Here is a 20,697-nt window from a genome sequence, read left to right on the forward strand (position 1 = left end):
CAAGGCTCTGTGTGATTCTCAATTACCACTGTTTAACAAATTCTTAGTGGTATTTGTGTTAATAACTGTGCTTCAAAGATATCATTTCTATGCCTACTATTGGACCATATATATTAATCTACGTAACTTTTCCTACAATTTCATTTTACATGTACAACAGGGCTATTCTATTCTATTTATCTATCACAGCTTGTGAGTTGTTTCGAATGTCTACACTGAAAGGTCAAAACCCATGGCTACGTTTGACATCTTTAAGAAATTATAGAAAGCTTCATTCCCAGTCACCCTTCCAGCTCAGCATTCAGTCACATGTGCAGAGATATTTAGAATAACAAATACATTTGTGCAGGGATGGAGCTGAATGCGAGTGAATAGCTTGTGTAAGGGACAACTATATGTCAAAAGTTTTTTGGATTACACCACTACAAAACTAAAAGAGAAGCTCTCAACATTCTCTCGGGCATCATTAATTTTTCATGCTACACATTATTGCTAAAGCTGCTTTTACAAAAGATGTAACATTTTTACATAAAATGCATAAAATATGGTTGGAAAATGGCCCGAGTTGTCCATTTGAATACATAGCCTTCATAAAGGCTGCAGCTAAGCATTATGGAACTTACTGTACAAATTTACACTAATTACATAAGTAATCTGTGACTAACCACATTTTTCATACTATATTAAACTTTAGGGGCATTTGATAATTATAACTAATGACATTCCTTAAGTCGAAGACCCCATCTCATCCTACAGTTTTCTGTCCCAGATACATAAATCTGCCCAACATTTTCTCCTCTGTCTATTCGATGGACCCTGAAAACTCCCTGTTGTTAGACAGGGCCCTGTCATAACTACCTTGTGTTTACAAACCTTTACCTGTTCTTTAATTAACCAAATCACCAACCAGACTTTCTCCTGCTCGTATTTTTAATGCGATAAAGTAGAAATACCATATCTAATTATCATTATCTTACATTTTTGTTATAATGTTTGCTCATCCTACATTTCTATTGCCCACTAAAGCCAAATGTTTTTTTTTTCTTATTAAACAGATACAGTGCTTAAATTTATTACATCACCTGTCATAAAAACAAGAACACACAAATATTTTAGGAATGTGTTAAATATCAGTATTGTTAATTTGTTACATTTGTTCAGCACTTTACTGGAAGTGATCATTTATTTTACATTATGTGCATACGACTGTTTTAAATAGATAGTTAAAATGCTTTTCAGTCAATAACTGCCTGAAACCTAGAACCCACAGACATAACAAAATACTGTTTCTTCTCTTTAGACTTTCTTCCAGAGCTGTCCTGCACTGACCTTCAGTTGCTGCTTGTTTTTTTGGGTCTCTCTGCATTCGGTTTTATCTTGAGTAAGTGAAAAACATGCTCTGTTAGGTTGAGATCAAGTGACTGATTTGACCATTAAGGAATATCGCATTCTTCGCCTTGAGAAACTCTCGGGTCATTATCTGTTTGCACTGGGAAGCACTGTCCAATCAGTTTTGCAGCATTTGGCTTAATCTGAGCACAGAGTATAACCTTCTACACTTCAGAATTCATCCTACTTCTCTCAGTCGTCACATAAACGCTAGTGTCCCTGTGCCACTGCCAGCCATACATGCCAAATGCCACTATTACCTCCATTGTGTTTGGCAGATATTGGGGCATGCTTCAGATCCTCAGTTGTTTCATCTTTCCAAAGATTTTATTTTATTTATGTATTTATTTCAGAACTGACCAGGCTGTTTTAGTCTAATCTGGCCTTCTTGTTCTTGAGTGTAACCAGTGGTTAAATGTTTTTCCATCTCTATGATACTTTTATTCTGGTGTTTTTATTATGGTGTTTCAGCCTCCTAGATTTCATATTAAGAGTCCAAGAAATGCTTACCAAGTACAACACTTGGAATCAACTCTGGATCTTTGTCATGGGATAATAAGAAATCAGTCCTCATCTGGCCATAGCTGAAAGAATGTACTTAAAATCCAATGTTGGGGTGCAGAGCAGAACAAACTACAAAAATTGTGTCATTGTTCAAATCCTTAAATAAAGAAAATGAAAGGCCACATAAAGATTTGGATTCTGGTGTGCTTGTCACAGCTTGTGCATTGATTTGTGCAGCAGATTGTAAACTTGATTAGACTGTTTAGACTTTGGCGTCTGGAAAGAGAAAAGAATGGCAGACAGTGAAGAAAAGAGGGATGAAGTGTTCACTGTAAAAGCTGCATCATTTCATATTCTTTATGTGGCAACTGGCATTAGAGTTTCTGAGGAGGGAGAGATTTGTAAAACATGGACATTACAACAATGGCCCAAGCATAATCTTCTCAATCCCATTACTGACTGAACCATCCACAGACACACACACATAGATGAAAGGAATGAAAACTGTGTGAAAGAGATGTGGGTGGGAAAAAGGACTGAGGCAAGGAAGACATGAAGAAGGCAATTTTAGAGGGAAACTGGTTTTTGGCGCTTGTTTGTGACTATTGTGTATACAGTAGGAGAACTTTAATGCCTTCTGCATCACACATGATGAGGTGTAGCCATCGCAGGTCTAAGGAAGTCATTGATGGTCCTCAAGTGATAAGCTACCGACTGAGATGCTCAGAGGCTGTGGGATAGTCAGTAGCAATGTCTACACCGGAAAACTCAACATGTTCATAATGATTTTAAAAAAGCTTGGGATTTTAACTGCACAGGATCATATGGTTTAAAAATAGGGAACACCGGAGATCCTGATATGATAGTAACATAAATTCCACAAGTTTCTTAGTTTTTGATTTATTAAGTTACTAGTCAGATTTAGAGACAAACCAACTTTGTTCCCAGGAATAAAAGAGTAGTAAATTCCATTAAAATTTCCATCCATTCATTTGATTTAATTTAATTTTGAAAATATGCCAATTTTCGTGTTTTTGTTCAGAATCCACATTAAAAGGTCATATTTCTGCTAATATAGACCGCACACATCTCCACACAAGCCTGTTGTCTAGAAGCAATGTATCTTGGCATAAACAATCACTTTCAGTCTTTCCATTTTTGTGGTGTCTGTCAGCCACAATTTGTGTGAAATGTTCAAAATATATTTGTCCTAATAAGCACGTACATATCTTTTTCCATAAGTGACATGACAGATGCATAACATGCCCAACCTAGTCATTTTAAACCTCTAAACTTGCTCTATAATTTAGGTGAGGATTGTAGACATGTAAACTTGCCCACACCCTTGTTAAAAGCACTCGCAGCTTTAAAAACCTTGCTGTAACATTTGGGTGCCTTTGGAATATTGATTTATCTTCTAGTGGAAGATGAATCAATAAAAGTGAGGTGTGGAAATAAAAAAACGAACTGATTAAATTAACATGGAATAGCCCCACAAATGAAAAACTTCTCCATCAAACCCCTGCAGCCATGTGAAGGCTAATTTGGGAAGTTCTGCGCCACAGCTCAGTGCAATTAAGCATGGCTGTCCAATAGGTTTACTTTGATTAAATCCCCTTTAAGTGGCACAAGGCTGCTACACAGCCTATGTGCTGAAGACCAGCTTCCTAGGTTAAATAGGGCCCTGATTGCACAGTCATGCTGACATATACTCCCCAACAGCTTTGCTACAGACTCTACGGCTGTACTGACACAGCACTAAGCGAACACTGTTGATGTGCTCACAAACAAAGATAAACATACTAAAAAGACAGGTATAATGTTTACTGATACAATTTATTGTTGAGCTTCTTAAACTTCATTTGTTTATGAATAGGGGACAATAAATTCAACCGGGGATGGATGTGTGTGCAAGCCTTGATTTTCACTTTACAAGCATGGATACGAGGCCAGGCTAAATTTCAAAGCAACCACCAACACTGAAAGTTGCATTTAAATTTACTTTTCTAAAGGAAAAATTGTCACAAAAGCCATCACTGTCCTACAATACTGAACACTCTATGGACCATCCACAACCTCTGAAGATAGGCTCATCAGCTCCATAACATTTCAGAGAATCTACAAGTGCAAATTATATTTTGTTACATTGTTTACATAGTGGTACATTCCACTGATTATTTCTTTGTAGCCTTAACATGCTGACAAGTTCATAATTTCCATAGCCCTGATGAAAGTGTTCATCTTGTAATTGAAAGGTAATATGTTAAATACATATCACTCTACATTACAGGAAGACAAAATAGCGGTCTTTTCTAACAATTTGATTAGAAGTTTACTCTCAGTAAAACAAAATACTTATTATTAAATAAATACAACCAAACAATTAATATTTTCATAATTTTCTAACCATGTTTTATACAGTAAATGTCAGATTTTTAGGCACAGTGGGACTGTTTAAATGTATTCATATGAAATGCATGTTTTAATAAGCAGTTTATTTTGTAAATCACTCTTTTATGTAACTACACTGTATAAAACACATATATAAAACATAAAAACAAATACAAAATGAAATAAAATATAATTGACTGAAAAACAAGGTAAAACAAAGACACCAACATAATAACAACATAAAACAACACATACAGTTATACCAGTATCATGATTTTTGGTATACCTTCAACATATCTCTGCTTTAAAATATTCCTATTTTAAAAATATTCATATTAATTTCCTGTATCACTTGACATATATCACGGTCCGGGTGAGCTTCTGGAAATTTCCACTGGGTTCCAGAAGGTTGCATATTCACAGGCTGCACAGCTCTGGAAATACTTGTCACAAGGGTGGTTTGGATTGGCAGGGGAAGTGAGATTTCTTTTTCTGACAGTGAGACAGAAAGGGTCATGGAAGAGAGCTAGAATAGTTAGAATAGGAAGGCAGTTCAGTTTTTTTGCTTAAAATAACATGACACAGTGGCCTGTATGTCTCTGTTATATTGTTTCCCTTATTCAGTATATTCAATATAACATCGAGATTTAGAATTTAGTTCTGTTTTACAAAAAATATAGAATACACTTGATACTATGGTGTAGGATATTGGAGTACAGTGCATCTTGTTTTCTTGCCATATGAGCCTGCATTACTTTTCTGGTGCTGAGATGGAACTGTATCTCTTACAGAATAACAAGATTTAAAAACCAGTCAGAGGGTCAGAAGTTGTGTATTGAAGTACCCCACCAGGAATATTGGAGTGTTGACAAAGCAAGCTCAAAGGAAATGGAAGTGATCTGAAGCAGTAGCTCAGAGAAATGCGGTGTTATGCAGACTCTTAAAGATTGTGGATCCAATCATCATTGTTAATCTTGATTTTCAGTGGTAGGCTTAGTAGGCAAAATCCTGAGAAGGAACTGATCAGTTACTCTAGGACTTATCTTATTGCAGTAGACAGAAACAATATGTTGTCGAGATTATTGCTTTGACTCCTGACCTGGCTTTATGTTTAATAAAGGAGATCAAGTATCCAGAGAGAAGATCTGAAAGCTCTTATAGATTAAGCCTACAAGCAGTGAAGCTCACTGGGCCATTTAATGCCAAAAGTTAATATACCTATCATGCTTTGAGGATTACCTTTTATTAGTCTATTAACAAAGTCATTTACAGCAGCATGAAACATGTTCTTGGGTGGGGATGGGAAATTTTATTTTTAAAGACTTCATTCTTCTATAAATTGATTCAGAAAAACTTTCAAGGCAGACAGAAACCAAAACTTTAGGGACTGTGGCTCTGCCTATGCCCATTTCTCTTAAAATTTCACTCAGATTTCATTGTATAAGAGTACATTATCCATAACCCTCAGCACAAACACACAATCATTAGCTAAATAATTAAATCCATCTTGGGTTTGTCGATTTGTGTCAATAGAACATGGAAATGGGCAACACTCGAAAGTTGTCCTGTGGTATCAGAGCCAAACAAATTAGCAGGAAGTCCTGCTGCTAAAGTACATTGAGAGAGAATATTATTGCCCTGCCCAATTCTAAGGGCGATAGTTAGATGTTAGCATACACTGGATGTTCCAACACCTTCTGCCATTAAGCAGTTTCTGCTGCAGTAGCTCTTCTTTTGGCCTCCCTACTTGTAGCAGTGAGCCTGTCATGTCTATGTCCCTGTTGCTAGTTCAGTTTGCTCTTCCCCTGGCACATTTTGGTAGGTGCCAACAGAGGCATTACCTAAAAGAAACAAGGTTTTAAAGAATTAATTGAATACTAGTATAGCTAGTGTTAGAAGTATATGAAAGAAAACAAAGCTTTTTAAAATCTTATTTTGAGGGGATTGTTCCTGCTGTATCTGAGGTTAGACTAAGAGATGGACTCTCCAGCACCCTGGCATAGACTTTCGAGGGTAGAATGAGGAGTGTAATCCCCCTATAGTTCGTGCATACTTTCCGGTCCCCTCTTGTTAAAAATGAGAACCCCCACATCAATGGATGGATGGATGGATCGATTTTGAGGGGAAGTAGGCAAACAGATTTGAGTAATGATTCTATACCTAAAGTGATTCTCCTAGTCACCATTCATTGTAAGTTAAGTTAGATTCTGGCTTCAAATAACTACTTTAAATAACTATTCAAATAAATGCTGTAATAATATTTTTGCATATGAAACCGGAGGAGTTGTACCTATCTTATGCCATCAGCTTGTCCTAGGTCACGGTTTCCTTCCACATATAGCTTTGCAAAAATTACATAAAAAACACTTGCAACAACAAAAACATAATATTCCAGAAACACGCTTTGCCGATCCGATCAGCTGTTTGTAACATTTCCTATGTTGGAATAGACGTCAGCGCGAACGATCGCATGTCCGCCATTACCTGCCCAAAACCAGAAGTGACTTCATTTCAGGGCCTTGTAAGCCTATACTGGTGTTTTTAAAAGTTATGTTAATGACTTTCTGTGTCGTTTCTGGGATGCTTAGAAGTCTAATTGCACTGCTGGAAATAGTTTATTTTGATGCATATACTGTTTTTTTGCAAATTTGCATTATAATATTTATTTTTGTTTTTCCTGCATTATATAGAAATTGGTGTATTTCAAAAATAAAACTATGATGACACTCAAACTAAATTTCCTGTGGTGGGAAACTATTTTGTGCAACTTTTTTGTATTTACAGTTTTGAGGGATAAGCCTCTTAAATTTCTAGAAATATATGTTAAAAAAACAAAAATGATTTTCAATTTTTTTGTAGTTTATTGCACTTTTTTGCAATTTATGTAATTACTATGCACTTAATGCATACTGAGACCTCTCCTGTCGTTGTTACATACCTCCACATTGGATCACGTCGGGGTCACCAATGTGGAGGTATGTAACAACGACAGGAGAGGTCTCAGTGTCTCACTCCAACAACTTTATTAACTGACAGAACTTCACATATAGTCAGCGCCAAAATCTCCACCCCCACACTTCCCTTCAACTTGTGTGTGAGTGGAGCCACCTGGTGGTCCGCCACAACATATTATTAAAATTTGGGCTATAATGGTTGTATTGATGTATAGCAACTTGAAATGCTCCCAAAAATGGCACTACAACATGTAGAAATATAATATAAGCTCTGCCGGACTTGGTTCTATGGTAGGTCTTAAAGGGTTAACATAGTCTCTTAATGAATGTTTGCTTCTAGAATCAGTTGAGCTACTACACACACTGGAAGCACAGAATTATAAAAATGTATGTCATAATGGCCAGGTGCCACTACACCAAGATAATCCATTTTATTCTCTCTCTCCTTCTTTTTCTCTCTCTCACTGTCGTGCTGACACTTAGGAAATTAATTCAGTGATATTATTGCAACACATGTATTCATAATGACCATAATCTCATTTAATTAAAATCAATTTAAATGTCTACACTTTAAATATGTTTGATCCAGTTCATTTTCTTGCAGGGTATGAAGAAATTTTGCAGTTTGGGTAGCAAATGCATCTAAGCCTATGGTGACACACTACCACTAAATGAAACCAAATATTTGGTTTTGTTTATCAATCCCCTGTTTAGCCTATTCAAAAAGCTATGTGGTTTTAATCTTCTTTACCACGTCTCTGATCTTGTCGATTTCTATGAAATGACCTAAGCACTTCTTCCCTCAGCATATGCTCATCATATACCTAAACTACATTTAAGTATATATCTTTAAAAAATCTTTACAAATAAAGTCCTAGGTCTACCTTTATATAAGGTCAAACATAGAAGGTTACCACTAAACCATTTTAAACAAGCTTTATTAGCAATTTCATTTTAGCGATTCTCCTTTCTTGCCTATCTATATCATTATGAAAATCATTTCAAAATACTCTTTACTGCTAATGACAGAATTTTAATTAGAAAAGTTTAATACCTAAACTTTACTTAAATTAAGTGTAACCTCTGGCCTGCATACTGAATTGAATTGAATTTATCTTTATTGTCATTAAAAATACATGGAATATAATGAGATTAGGTACCTTCCTTGCAGTGACAGTTATTCACACTACAACCATTGCATGTAACACAACACTATTGCATGAGGATACCACCATGTGTGTGGCATTATTGGACATCATAACACAACATACTGCAACCTAATCAAAAACTTTGTATTAATTAAATTGAATTTTATGCCTTTTTAGTGGCCTTTTGGCAGTAACGATTCTAACGTGTTCAGGGTCAGAGTTTGGATCATCAGGATTTCAAAGCAGTAAACTTTAATTTACATGTATTTCTAATCTTAAGAACATCTTCTGAAACACATCATCTTTTCTCTCCATGAAAATAACCAGAGCTTTAAATCACTTTGATTTTATTAAATAAGCTGCACGTAACATATTCTTATGTCGTGGATTTCCTGTTGTTTCAGTCATTGTAGGTTCAAGACAAAAAACACGAAGAATTTGTTTCGCAGATCATTCAAAACACTGGTGTGATTTTTCTCCCTTTGTTAAACCCTTCTCCTCTGCTTTAGGACCTTCTGTAACCTAGCCATAAGAACTTGACTGGCGAAGCTGTTTGAAGCAGAGATGTGTGCCTGGGGGAAAGTGCTTTATGTTTCACTCAGGCCAAGAAAGCCCTTTTAACCTCTAAGATATTTGCTGGCCTTCCTGACTAGAACTTGCCATTTCAAACCCTCCTGCTGTGCTTTGAGATAAACATTTTTAGCGCCTTTCTTCACTTGAGTACCAGCCATGATTTCTCAACTACACACCTTTATCCAAGGAGCACACCTTTCACCCATGCACTTAAGGTTAAGCTGTGGCTCCTTCATGTGTCTGTACAATGGCAATATTTCTGCCCATGTTATGGCAAAATGCCCACGTAACGAAATCCGCTGGCTCTGATTGGCTGAGCCCAGAATGCCTACAATGCCCACAATGCCTACTGAATCATGTGACGACCCCCTTGGCTTTCGTACTTGCGCTTCGCTGTTCCACTTGAACGACGTATTGTTGTTGCAGTTAGCAATTAGCCTATAGCCTATCGTTCACTCAAAAGGCACGATGGGTGATTCGACTTACGAAAATTTTCGACTTACGAAAGACCCTCGGGAACGAATTAATTTAGTTGTATCAACTACAACTAAACCAAATACAGCGTTATAACCTGTTTAAACACTTTAATATATATTTTAAAAGGAAAACCAGCCACAAGCAAAAAAAGTGGACATTTAAAAATATAAATATTTGAAAAATATACTGATATACTTGTAAGCCAAAATCTGGCTAGTAACAAGTTGCTGCCATTAGTTTTCCACACTAAAATCAGTTTTCAATTATTCCTACTTCTTGTTGTTTTCTGGCTTTTAGATGATATTATCAATACTTCTCCTTCTTGTCTTCTGTGAGAAGTTGTGGTTTTGCTTGAGACAATTCCCAAGCTTCCAATGAAACTCCTGACCAAACAAGACCTAATTACACTGTAGCCTGTCCCTCTGGAGACACTGAAGAGAGTAAGTTGTTTGGTATCCAGTGAGACCATTTCTGTGTTAGATGTGTGTGCACCTACATCTTAATAACTATTCATAGCTTGTGAGTACTTAATAAGCTATATGTTCTAAGTAATAAGATAGTATAAGTGCATCTCTAACTTGTGATTCTGTAGGATTACATACTGTCCACTTGTGTGTATGTGTGTGTGCATGCCAAACATGGCAGCAAACATTAAAGCTCTCTGTGAGTCAACACAAACATTAAAGTGTGCACGTCTTGTCCTGTTTTCTTATAAAGCTTTTCTTCCCATTAAGTGGGTTCAATTCAGCACAAGCTAGTTCCTTTGTGATTAATGATGTCTCGATCAGATTAAATATTGGAACCGAACTTCTGCCTCTGTTGATCTCTGTAATGCAGTACTGTTTGTCACACTCACTCTTTTGGCCTGTTTGTTCACCTCCTCTCTTGTTTTATGCCACCATTTAAATCCTTCTCGTATTTCTTCTTTAATCACCGCTTTTCACTAGTTTCATTGTCCCTTTATCACTGTCTCTCTTTGTCCTCCTCGTCATTTCCTCTTTTATCTTGTGTATCTTTACTGACTCTTGTTTATCTCTCTGTCCTTCCTCTCCATCTCAGTCCATCGGTTCCTCTGTCTTGGCCTCTGCTTGTTCACATTCGTCTCCTTTCATCTTTTCCTTTATCTCACTTCTTTTCTCCCCCCTTTCTAATTGACTAAAGCTTAGAAAAAAATCCATTACACCGTGGCAGACTTTCTGAAAAATGAATCGCTCAGACGAAAATGTCAAACCCAATGTTGTATATAATTTTCATCACGCCATCCTACATGCCATTACAAGCTGACTCATCTTTGTCTGATGCAAAAGTTCAAATAGTTAAGTTGTTTTGCCAATCATCAAAGTACCATTAAGCCTGTTAATGACCTTCAAAACCTAAAAAAAAAAAGTCATTTAAAGGAAGGCAGAATTCTGACAAGACCTGTGCAATTCTATGGAGGTTATCCGTGTATGTAAATAAAGCTGGATTTTTGCATTTTCTACAACAGCATGCAGAGGTAGCTCAAACTATAGCAAGTGATAAACTTTAATATAACTGTGTTTCAGGTGAGTTTCTAGTCTTGCATCATGAAATTTTCTCAAGTTATTTCATGTTGTCACACGTTATCTTTATTGTTTTTCACACATCTTTTATGCCACACACTGTCACCTAAGCCGTGACTTTAACCCTGACCTAAACCATCTTATGTCAGGGTTAAATCATCATTTAATGCCGTAAAATTACATGGTTCTAAATGTCCCCGAAGAAGCATGCTGTTGAGGTTTTGAAGTTACTTGACTGCTAATCACAGGACGTTAAGTCATCTGCTATTTTAGATTTTTGTCAGTGTAGAGTCAAGTGAATAAGGTCTCAACCATACAGGCCTAGAGAGGGGTCTGCAACCATATGGCAAGTGAAAATTGTGTATTCCTCGATTGGTTGGCAAAAACCTCTCTTTTGATTGCTAGCAGATTGCAGCCTTAGTTTGCATTAAACATGACAAATTGTCCAAGTTGGTTAAATAAAAGAGAAATGAACACGAGTCATTGGGAGACTCCTAGAAATACTGTGGCGCAACCACTTGCCTGATCATTGACATTAGAATGCCCTACAAAGGTGAGTTAGTGCACTTTATCACGCTCACATTGGCATAAGCTGAGGTAGATTTCACAGTAAGAGGTGATTTATTTATAGTCTACGTCACCGCTACGTCAAAGTTATGATAATGACACCAGCGCATGATTCAGGGCCATGCAAGAAAATTGCATACATTACAAATATTTAGTCAAAGTTAACCATCAGTTGCAAAACCAGCAAACCCTGCATGAAACATCTAACATAGATGACTTTCAGATCAAGATCATGCTGCAGACAGGTGCGTAGTTCCAGTTCAACACGTTAAAAGTGTTGTAGGGCAACACTTTTAACGTGTTGCCCTACAACACTTTTAACGTGTTGCCCTACAACACTTTTAACGTGTTGAACTGGAACTACGCACCTGTCTGCAGCATGATCTTGATCTGAAAGTCATCTATGTTAGATGTTTCATGCAGGGTTTGCTGGTTTTGCAACTGATGGTTAACTTTGACTAAATATTTGTAATGTATGCAATTTTCTTGCATGGCCCTGAATCATGCGCTGGTGTCATTATCATAACTTTGACGTAGCGGTGACGTAGACTATAAATAAATCACCTCTTACTGTGAAATCTACCTCAGCTTATGCCAATGTGAGCGTGATAAAGTGCACTGCACTTAAAAAGAAATGGCCCATGATCCAAAGTGACAAACATGAAAAATAGAGATTCAAAAATATTTATTACATAAAGACAGCAACTGAACTGTGCATTCCTCAGAGAAAAGGGTACACTCTAAAGAATAATTCAGAGGCTTAGTAAATATCACTATAAATATAAGTTAGATGAGCCTGACGAAATTTATGAAAATCCTTTTGAGTTTGATAAGTTGAAATAAATGTCTAAAATGTTAACGTATGTGTTTGTGTTAAATTAAGGTATTTATTTACATTTATCTCAGACAAAAAATTCTGTATGTGGTTCACAGAATAGCTCCTTTGCATGTACTTAATATTTTTGTTTAAAATTGAATCAAAGTATTTGTGAAATATGTATCTATACTCCTCAGTATCTTGTACTAAAATCATTAATTATTCAAATCAATATTATTTATTGTCAGCAACTACAACTGAAAAGTGTAAGTAAAACACGATAGCGTAGAGTAATTGAGTACCATGAGCCTTTTTCATTGTTTTGTTCATTTTGTTCTTTAAATACTCTGAGCTTTTGTGTTTGCTCTCCTGGTTTGCCATTTATCCTTCAAGTTTGTAAGGCTTTGAGCTAAAAGGGGAAAGGCTCTTGTCTTTTTAGTTCTTGTTTATTTTGAGTTATTGCCATGTTTATTAAAGTTAAATTTTCATTTGGAAAAATGTTTAACATGTGGTCATTTTTCATACATGTATTATGAAACACACAACTGCATATTAGTTTGTTTGGTTTTTTTAGACTTAGACTACCAGTGAAATACAATAACATTCATATTTGAATGTTAGGGGGTGATCGTGGCTCAAGAGTTGGGAGTTCGTCTTGTAATCGGAAGGTTGCCGGTTCGAGCCCCGGCACCGACAGTCTCGGTTGCTTACTACTGGTGGTGGTCAGAGGGCCCGGTGGCACCAGTGTCCAGCAGCCTCGTGTCTGTCAGTGCGCCCCAGGGCAGCTGTGGCTGCAGTGTAGCTTCCCATCACCAGTGTGTGAATGGGTGGATGACTGAATGTAGTGTAAAGTGCTTTTGGGTCCTTAGGGACTAAGTAAAGCACTATACAAATACAGGCCATTTGCAAACCTTTATATTAAGTACAATTTTGATTACGTTCAGTTTAAAATATTAAGTAAATGGAACAAAATTTTGGATTAAGTGACCATCTATATTTCAGTTACATTGACCAAGCATGTTAGTATTATTTACTCATTTTTTCATGTTTGTGTAACAACTACAATTATTAATTTCAACTTAATATGTTTAAGCCTTAGTTATTCAATTGATCAAGTATATGGAACAGATTTGACTGGTTTCCAGTCTACACAATATTTTTAAGTGTAAAAGTGTTGCCTCAAAAATTTTAAGTAAATGTCAGTTTTAGTTTTTAGAGTGTACTTCCTAAGCTTACTACTTTTAATTAATAGTAATTAATTTTTTTAATATTTGAAATTCTGTCAAAAGCTTTTTGACACAACATGATTTTTGCTGCATTGATGTCAGCCCTCTTCATTGTGTTGTCCATCCAAAAAGTTTTCAGTAGACATTGTAGTGCCAAGCCCTCACGAGCATGCACAGTATGCACACATGCGGAATGAGGGTGGAACCATTTCACTGCTTGGTAGATTTATTACAGTGTGTGTGTGTGTACATTTGGTACATTTGTGCATGTGTCTGCCCTGCATGCCAGATGACATCAATGAACCACCCACACTGCAGGCTGCGCAAGCTTGGAGTATGAGACCATGCCTCACTTCCACCACATTTATAATTCAACATCCTGTCACACTCTAGTCATCTCCTTTCTTCTCTCTCTTTCCTGCTCTCCATCCTCACTTATCTCTAGGGTCTGTCCCCATCCAAAGATATTCCTAGTCGACTTGAAGCAATAAGTTCTAGCAATTAGTCAGGAAATCATTGAAATTATTATTTTTAGGGCTGAGAAGGAATATTACAGTACAGTATAGATGCTATCAACTGTGTTACTTTGCAGTGAAGTGAAATAACAAGCCCTGTAAAATATAAAGTTTATTAGTGTGGATGTAGAAGTAACCTGTTAGCATCACATGCAAAATGGGGAGTTGTTTAGTCTATTACAACAACCAGAAAAGAAACAGCTAGCATGCTGAATAAATGAATACACATCAAACAACATCCAGAGCTGAAAAAAAAAAAGAAAAAAAAGAAAAAAATCCAACACACAAGAATCAAAAACTGCAGTTCCTCTAGTGGCCACTTGAAGCTGGCTTGTTTTTTTTTTTTCAGTATGTAAATGTTTTTACATGCTGTGTAAATGTTGTGTTGTCCATCCAAAAAGTTTATAGTAGACATTGTAGTGCCAAGCCCTCACAAGCATAACAGTATACACACATGTGGAGTGTAAATGTTTTTACATCCTGGACCAGAAAATGTTTTAATTGGCCTTTCCCCCACCTTTATAACTGTATGGGGTTCTTTTTTTAAATGCAGAATCTGTGGACTTCTTGATTGTGTTTGTGTTGATGATGCCTTTAGGGAAGGTTTGCCAAACTTATTTTAGTTTTTGTACCACATATAGTTACATTTTTTGGGACAGTGGGACAGTGAAGACATGTTCCTAATGACTTAGCTCCAATTTTCAGACTTTGTAAAGACAACTATTGGGCCAGTTTGTATTATTCAGGCCAGTTTTGGGCCCTTGCTAACATGTTTGACACTCCTACCTTAAAGAAGTTGCAATGGAATTTTCTGACTAATGATTTGATATGGTCTGCTAGTAGGCACAGGCCATCCAAGAAGTTTATGATTGAGATTTAGTGAATAAAATTGTAGTACTTTATTGCAGGTGTTATTAGCACCAGCAAGTTTATCAATATTGCATTAGCTGATAACTTAACGCTCCATCCTCTATGAAATATTGTCACCTGCTCCAAAATCAACATGATTGCTGCCAAAAAGCTAATGTTAAAGGTTCAAGTCCATGGTCGATATAAGCCATGTTTGAGATCAGCAAAAGCCAGGCAGATGTTTTCCTGTAGCTTCCATGGCAGCGTCTCAGGGGTGTTCTTTACCCTCTTGAAATGATCCCACACTGATTTTCCTTTTAATTACTATCTAAATATCGCAGGGAGCAGCTGTCTAAATGACAGTGTTTGTCTATGATTTACCAAATGACTGTCACCACACTGTGTGAAGATTTTGTTTCCTTTCCTGTGACAAACTGAAAGATCAAAACTTGCTTGACAAAGAAACACTGAGTAATGTTTGGTCGACTATTTGGGGACACATATTCATTCCCTCTTCTCTCATCTGTATCTCTTTCCACCAGTTGTCGTCTTCTTCATCAACAACCACACCTCTCGCATGCTCTCAGCCTTTCTCATTAACTCCTTTTGAGCTCTCTTTTTCATCTGCCTCACCAGACCTTCCCTTATCGCAGCCTCGCTCATATTTTCTCTTGCTCCCCCCTTCCCCTTCCCCCCATCTAGCTAATATTATTTCCAGAAGCAAAGGATGGCATTAGCTGTCCATATGCTTCAGCACCAACATGCAATATGTTGGCACATGACAAGATTGTGTCCCCCTCAGCAAACTGCAAAGAGCGAGAGCAGGGAAGCATCAATAGAGCTCACCAGCCAACCGTGACAGGCAGCCATGCGCCATATGATAACCACACTGGTTCTATTCTCCTCTCTCCTCTAAGCTGACTTCTTATAGTTATTTTTTGCTTCTTCTTCTTGTATCAATCTTTCGCAACATGTAACTGTGATAAAATTTCCATATCTTATCGATTACTCTAGTCTTTAGTGTTCTCTAGAGATTACATATTTACTGTTCACTTTCATTTTTTTCCCCATGCAGTTTGCCTCCCACGCATACTCTCCGGGTGTCATCTTTTAGCTTCTCTGCATCATTTCCCCCTCATTGTCTTTGTCATTCTCTTCTCGTTTTATCTTTCTTCAGCAGTTTTGCCTGATTCTGATTTTAAGTACCGCTGTTTTTTGTTGGTTGCTTGTATTGCTATTTTCCCTTTTGTCTTCTGCTCTTTCATCCTCCTCTGCAAAAAATTGTATAGCTCTTTCCTTTGCCAGCTCACTTTCCCCCCCTGAATTATGTATCTCTTTATTCCTTTGTCTCTGTATGTCTTCTGACTGGCAAGGATGTTTTTTATTCAACAGCTGATGCATTCCTCAGCATACTGTGTGATAAGTGGGGGGAGCCACTTATCTTGGCAAAATCTTTAATTGGAATTAAACGAATATTGCTCCAGAAACGTAAAGAAATGGCTGAAACTAAGTTTAAGTGTGTGATTCACCCCCCAAAAAGTTAGCCACACAAATTGGTTTTCTGTGTTCTAGAACAATACATTTGCCCCCTTCCCGATTTTTAGTTTTTTGAACATCTTTCAAACCTAATGTTAGATCATAAAGCATATTTTATTATCAGGTAAAGATAACTCCAGTAGATATGAAAAGTAGTTTTTAAATGTTAACTCTGTATAATAAGAGAAAAGGGCAATCCAAACCTACCTGGCTGTTTGTGAAAAAAGTACTTACCCCCCTAAACGTAATAACCTGTTTTGCTTGGCAGCAAGAACTGCAGCCAAGCATTTGTGATAACTGGCAATGAGTCCTCCACATCACTGAGGAGGAATTTTGGCCCTCTCTTCTTTGCATAATTGTTTTAATTCAGCCACACTGGACCATTTCAATCTCAGGCAGAGTTGAATGCAGCAAACCCCTGGTCATCACACATTACCACAAACATATTGGCCTTTGGTATGATGTTGTTTTTATGAAATGTGTTAGTTTTACACCAGATGCAAGGGGATGAAGACCTTCCAGAAAGTTCAACTTTTTTCTTGTCAGTCCACAGAATATTTTCCTAAAAGTCTCGGGGATCATCAAGATGTTTTTTGGCAAATGTGAGACGAGCCTTTGTGTCCTCTTTGGAACTCTCTCGTGGATGCCATTTATTACTAGTCTCTTTCTTATTGGTAAATCATGAACTATGGCATTAACAACAGCAGGTGAGACATTTAGATGTTGTTCTGGGATCTTTTGTAACCTCCTGGATAAGTTTGCTGTGCATCCCTGGCATTAATTCTGGTTTTCTTGGTCAGACAGGTTCTATTTAAGTGATTTCGTGATTCAACAGGTCTTTTAGTAACCAGATATGTGTGTCCCTGGTGAAATTGAACTCAGCTTTACAAAAAAATAAGTGTTTCATCACAGTTAATTCATAATTAATAATTGCAATTACTTTACTTACTACGAAAGGGGAAAATACTTATTCATACCACTGTATTTATAAATTGTGCTTTAGCAATTAGAACAACAAAATACCTTTAAATGTAAAGCAAAACAAAGTTATCTAATGTTTTAATGCTTTTTTGTCTTTACAATATCTAATTCTCCATATATAGCTTTTTGCGTATGGAAGAGGAACAGGGCACCGTAGAGTAGAAGTACTGGTGGTTAACTATAATTTGGTAAGACATTTTTCTGGTATTTCACAAAACACTTTTTTCTCTATTCAAGCACTCAAAACACTTTCCTACATTCTCACTTGGGTCATACCATCTCAAATCAGGCAATTTTTAGAACATTTTCTGCTCATACAGCTCTGATTTGCATACAAATTTTATGGGCCAGAGTTTGAACATAGGTAGCAATTGCTGTGAAATTTTAGCTTTATATTTCAACTACTTTTTAAAATCTATAGCTATGTTTAAATATGAATATCTTAAATACTATTAAAGGTAAAAGCCTGAAATTTTACTGATATTTCTTACCATCAAAATGAATAAGGAACTGTAATTTGGGACAGATGCATCAAAAAAGGTTTATGTATTGGCTAGTTAAAATTTAAAGAAAAGTCCAGCACTCCCTTAAAGTCTCATATTTGAGCACACATAATTAGAAAAGCTTCACCTTGCAAAAGATAATTAGTGACAATTTCTGAATGGTATATACTTGACTTTCAAAATACTAAGCAAGCATCTAGAATACTTTTTTAGCATGAAATTCTCAGTCACAGAAATGAAGCAAATCCCATCTGGAGTTTCCAGATGGTACTCTAATTATAACTCAAAACATATTTTAGTTAACTATACTACTGCATATTTTTCACTTTCAAGCCCTGGGTTGCTCCAATATCAAATGAACAAATATTTAGAACATTTTCTATACTGCTATCAAATCCTGTCACAGACAGTAAAAAACACAGAACACTGCTAGGCTTTTCCTTTAAGCTTTTGGGGTCTGATTGTAGGCTCTGATCTGTTTCTGTATTTAAAATACCAGATTTCATCCTCCTTTGTTATGTTCACTAGCAAAAGGGAAATATTCTTGCGTCTTTCACTTATGAGCAAAATTAAAATCAATGTGCCTCACAAAAAAATAATGCTCTCTTTGGATTACTCTACAGTAAAAAAAAAAAGAGATGAAAAAAAGGAAAAGAAAATAGGTTGTTTAGAATTTGATTTGATTGAACAATTTCTTTCTCAGCATGCCACCACCACCTGCGTGACTCTAATATTTTCTTTCTTACGCCCCATTTGTTTTCAATTTTTAGTCATTCCTGTCATGTCCTATCCCTCTCTGCATCTCACCATCTCTCTCACAGAGAGCAAAGTGTTACAGATAAAGAGTTGGAGTTTTGCAATTACAAAGGCAAGAAAAGGCAAACTGTACCTCACCATGTACATAGACTGCTATCAGTTAATGGCACTCCATTTATCCACAAACTGAAACTGAAACTGAACAAACTGGAAAATAAGTTTTTTTACATCAGCGGGTAATTTTTGTGCTACGATGATTGTTGCCATAACGATCTTAAATCATTGTCTGATGACAACATGACATGACAGCAATTTATTACACTATCCTACACGGTCGTTTAAATCTTTTAAAAGGTTTAAAAGGTCTTCTAATTATTGAATCCCGTGGTAGACCCGTGTGTGTGCTTGTTACATGCATTCCCTATTTCTGTTCTTACTCACGAGGTCAAAGGATATCTTTAAATACTGTCATAAACTGCCAACTTAAAGTGCAGCACTAGTGCCGTATCTGCTCTCAGCCGACTGAAATGTCAGCATACAAGCGGCTGTGCAGCTGCACTCTCTCTCAAAGTCATTTATCACAGAGGTGAAAATTGATTATAATACGGAATATTAACATTGTAGGGCTAACTATTTCACTCCAGCTGGTGGACGTGGGATGGGTTATAAATCTGAAGCGTGTAGAGCAAGAGAGAAGAGGAGACTAAAAAAGGAGGGAAATTAGTGTTTGGCACACACTACACATCCTAAAGTGTGAATGAAAAAAATTTATTCTTCCTCATAACCCTCAGTGCTGTGGAGCCAGAGGGACATGACTGACCTTTGTGTGTATGTGTGTGCAATCACGCACACACACACACACACACACACACACACACACAGAACAACAATGCCTGTAGCTCTGGGAATACACAATGACTCATCTACCCTCTGAGTTCCACAAGAGCCATTCACTACAGGAGGAGTGCTACAGAGAGGACAAGAGAGAGACAGAAAGAAAGGAATGTTAATGGGGAGGCAGGAAGGAGGTTATGGAAGAACAGAAGAAAAAATAAAGAAGTGTATATGACAATGCAGAGATGGAGGCAAAAGTGGCAAAGCAAAGAAAAACTCTTAGAGATACTTGAGCACTGAGGGAAAGGGCATGCTTTTCTGCTCCCTATTATGTATTCCTGGAAGTGAGAGAAGGAGCCAAAGGAAATCAGATAAGTTAAAAATAAAACTCTCCACTGTACATCTAAAAATAATAATCCTAAAACACTTAATGGAGCGTAAGAAATTTAATGCTTTACCCACAAGACATTTCCAGAGCTTGGGCTGCCTGAAAGCAGTTTTAGCTATACCCAACAGCTCTTTATCCAATGATCTGGCCAGCTAATACTTGCAGGGGGGGCTTGCAGCCCATCCCAGGGTCCACTGAGTAAAAGGCAGGGTACTAACTGGACTCCGGGTTGCTGTTAGCATACATCAGTCAGGCTTGAGGCTGTCTCTACTGCAGAAGTGAAGTTTTCCTTGGTTTGCAACCTCGTGGTTTATTCCTGTGCAGAGTTCTAGAAATAGTCTTCTTTGAGACCACAATCCCCAACAATCCCATGTCTTGGCAGTTGCTCTGGGGTCTTTAGACACATCTCTCACTAGTTTCCTTTTCTATCTTTAAAATCTTTCACTTTCTTCCTCAGCCAGGACTCATATGTACTTGGCTGTCTTTGAATTTCTTAATGATACTTCTCACTCTAGTTCTTGATACTTAGAAATGTGATAACTTTGCGTATGCTCACAAAGCGGGAGATGGATAAACAATTCTTTTTCTGTCTAAACTGATTTTGGTTTTTGGAATGAGGCTTTCTGAAGTGACAGCTTAAACCTTTATTGAAGTTTTTTTTACTGTATGTAAATTGGATGGTAAGCTCATTTTGGGACGATCGTGGCTCAAGAGTTGGCAGTTCGTCTTGTAATCAGAAGGTTGCCGG

This window comes from Mchenga conophoros, linkage group LG17 (genome assembly GCF_057382185.1).
Source record: "Mchenga conophoros isolate Kocher_MC1m ecotype Shallow Benthic linkage group LG17, M_conophoros_male_GT1.1, whole genome shotgun sequence".
Classification (NCBI taxonomy): Eukaryota; Metazoa; Chordata; class Actinopteri; order Cichliformes; family Cichlidae; genus Mchenga; species Mchenga conophoros.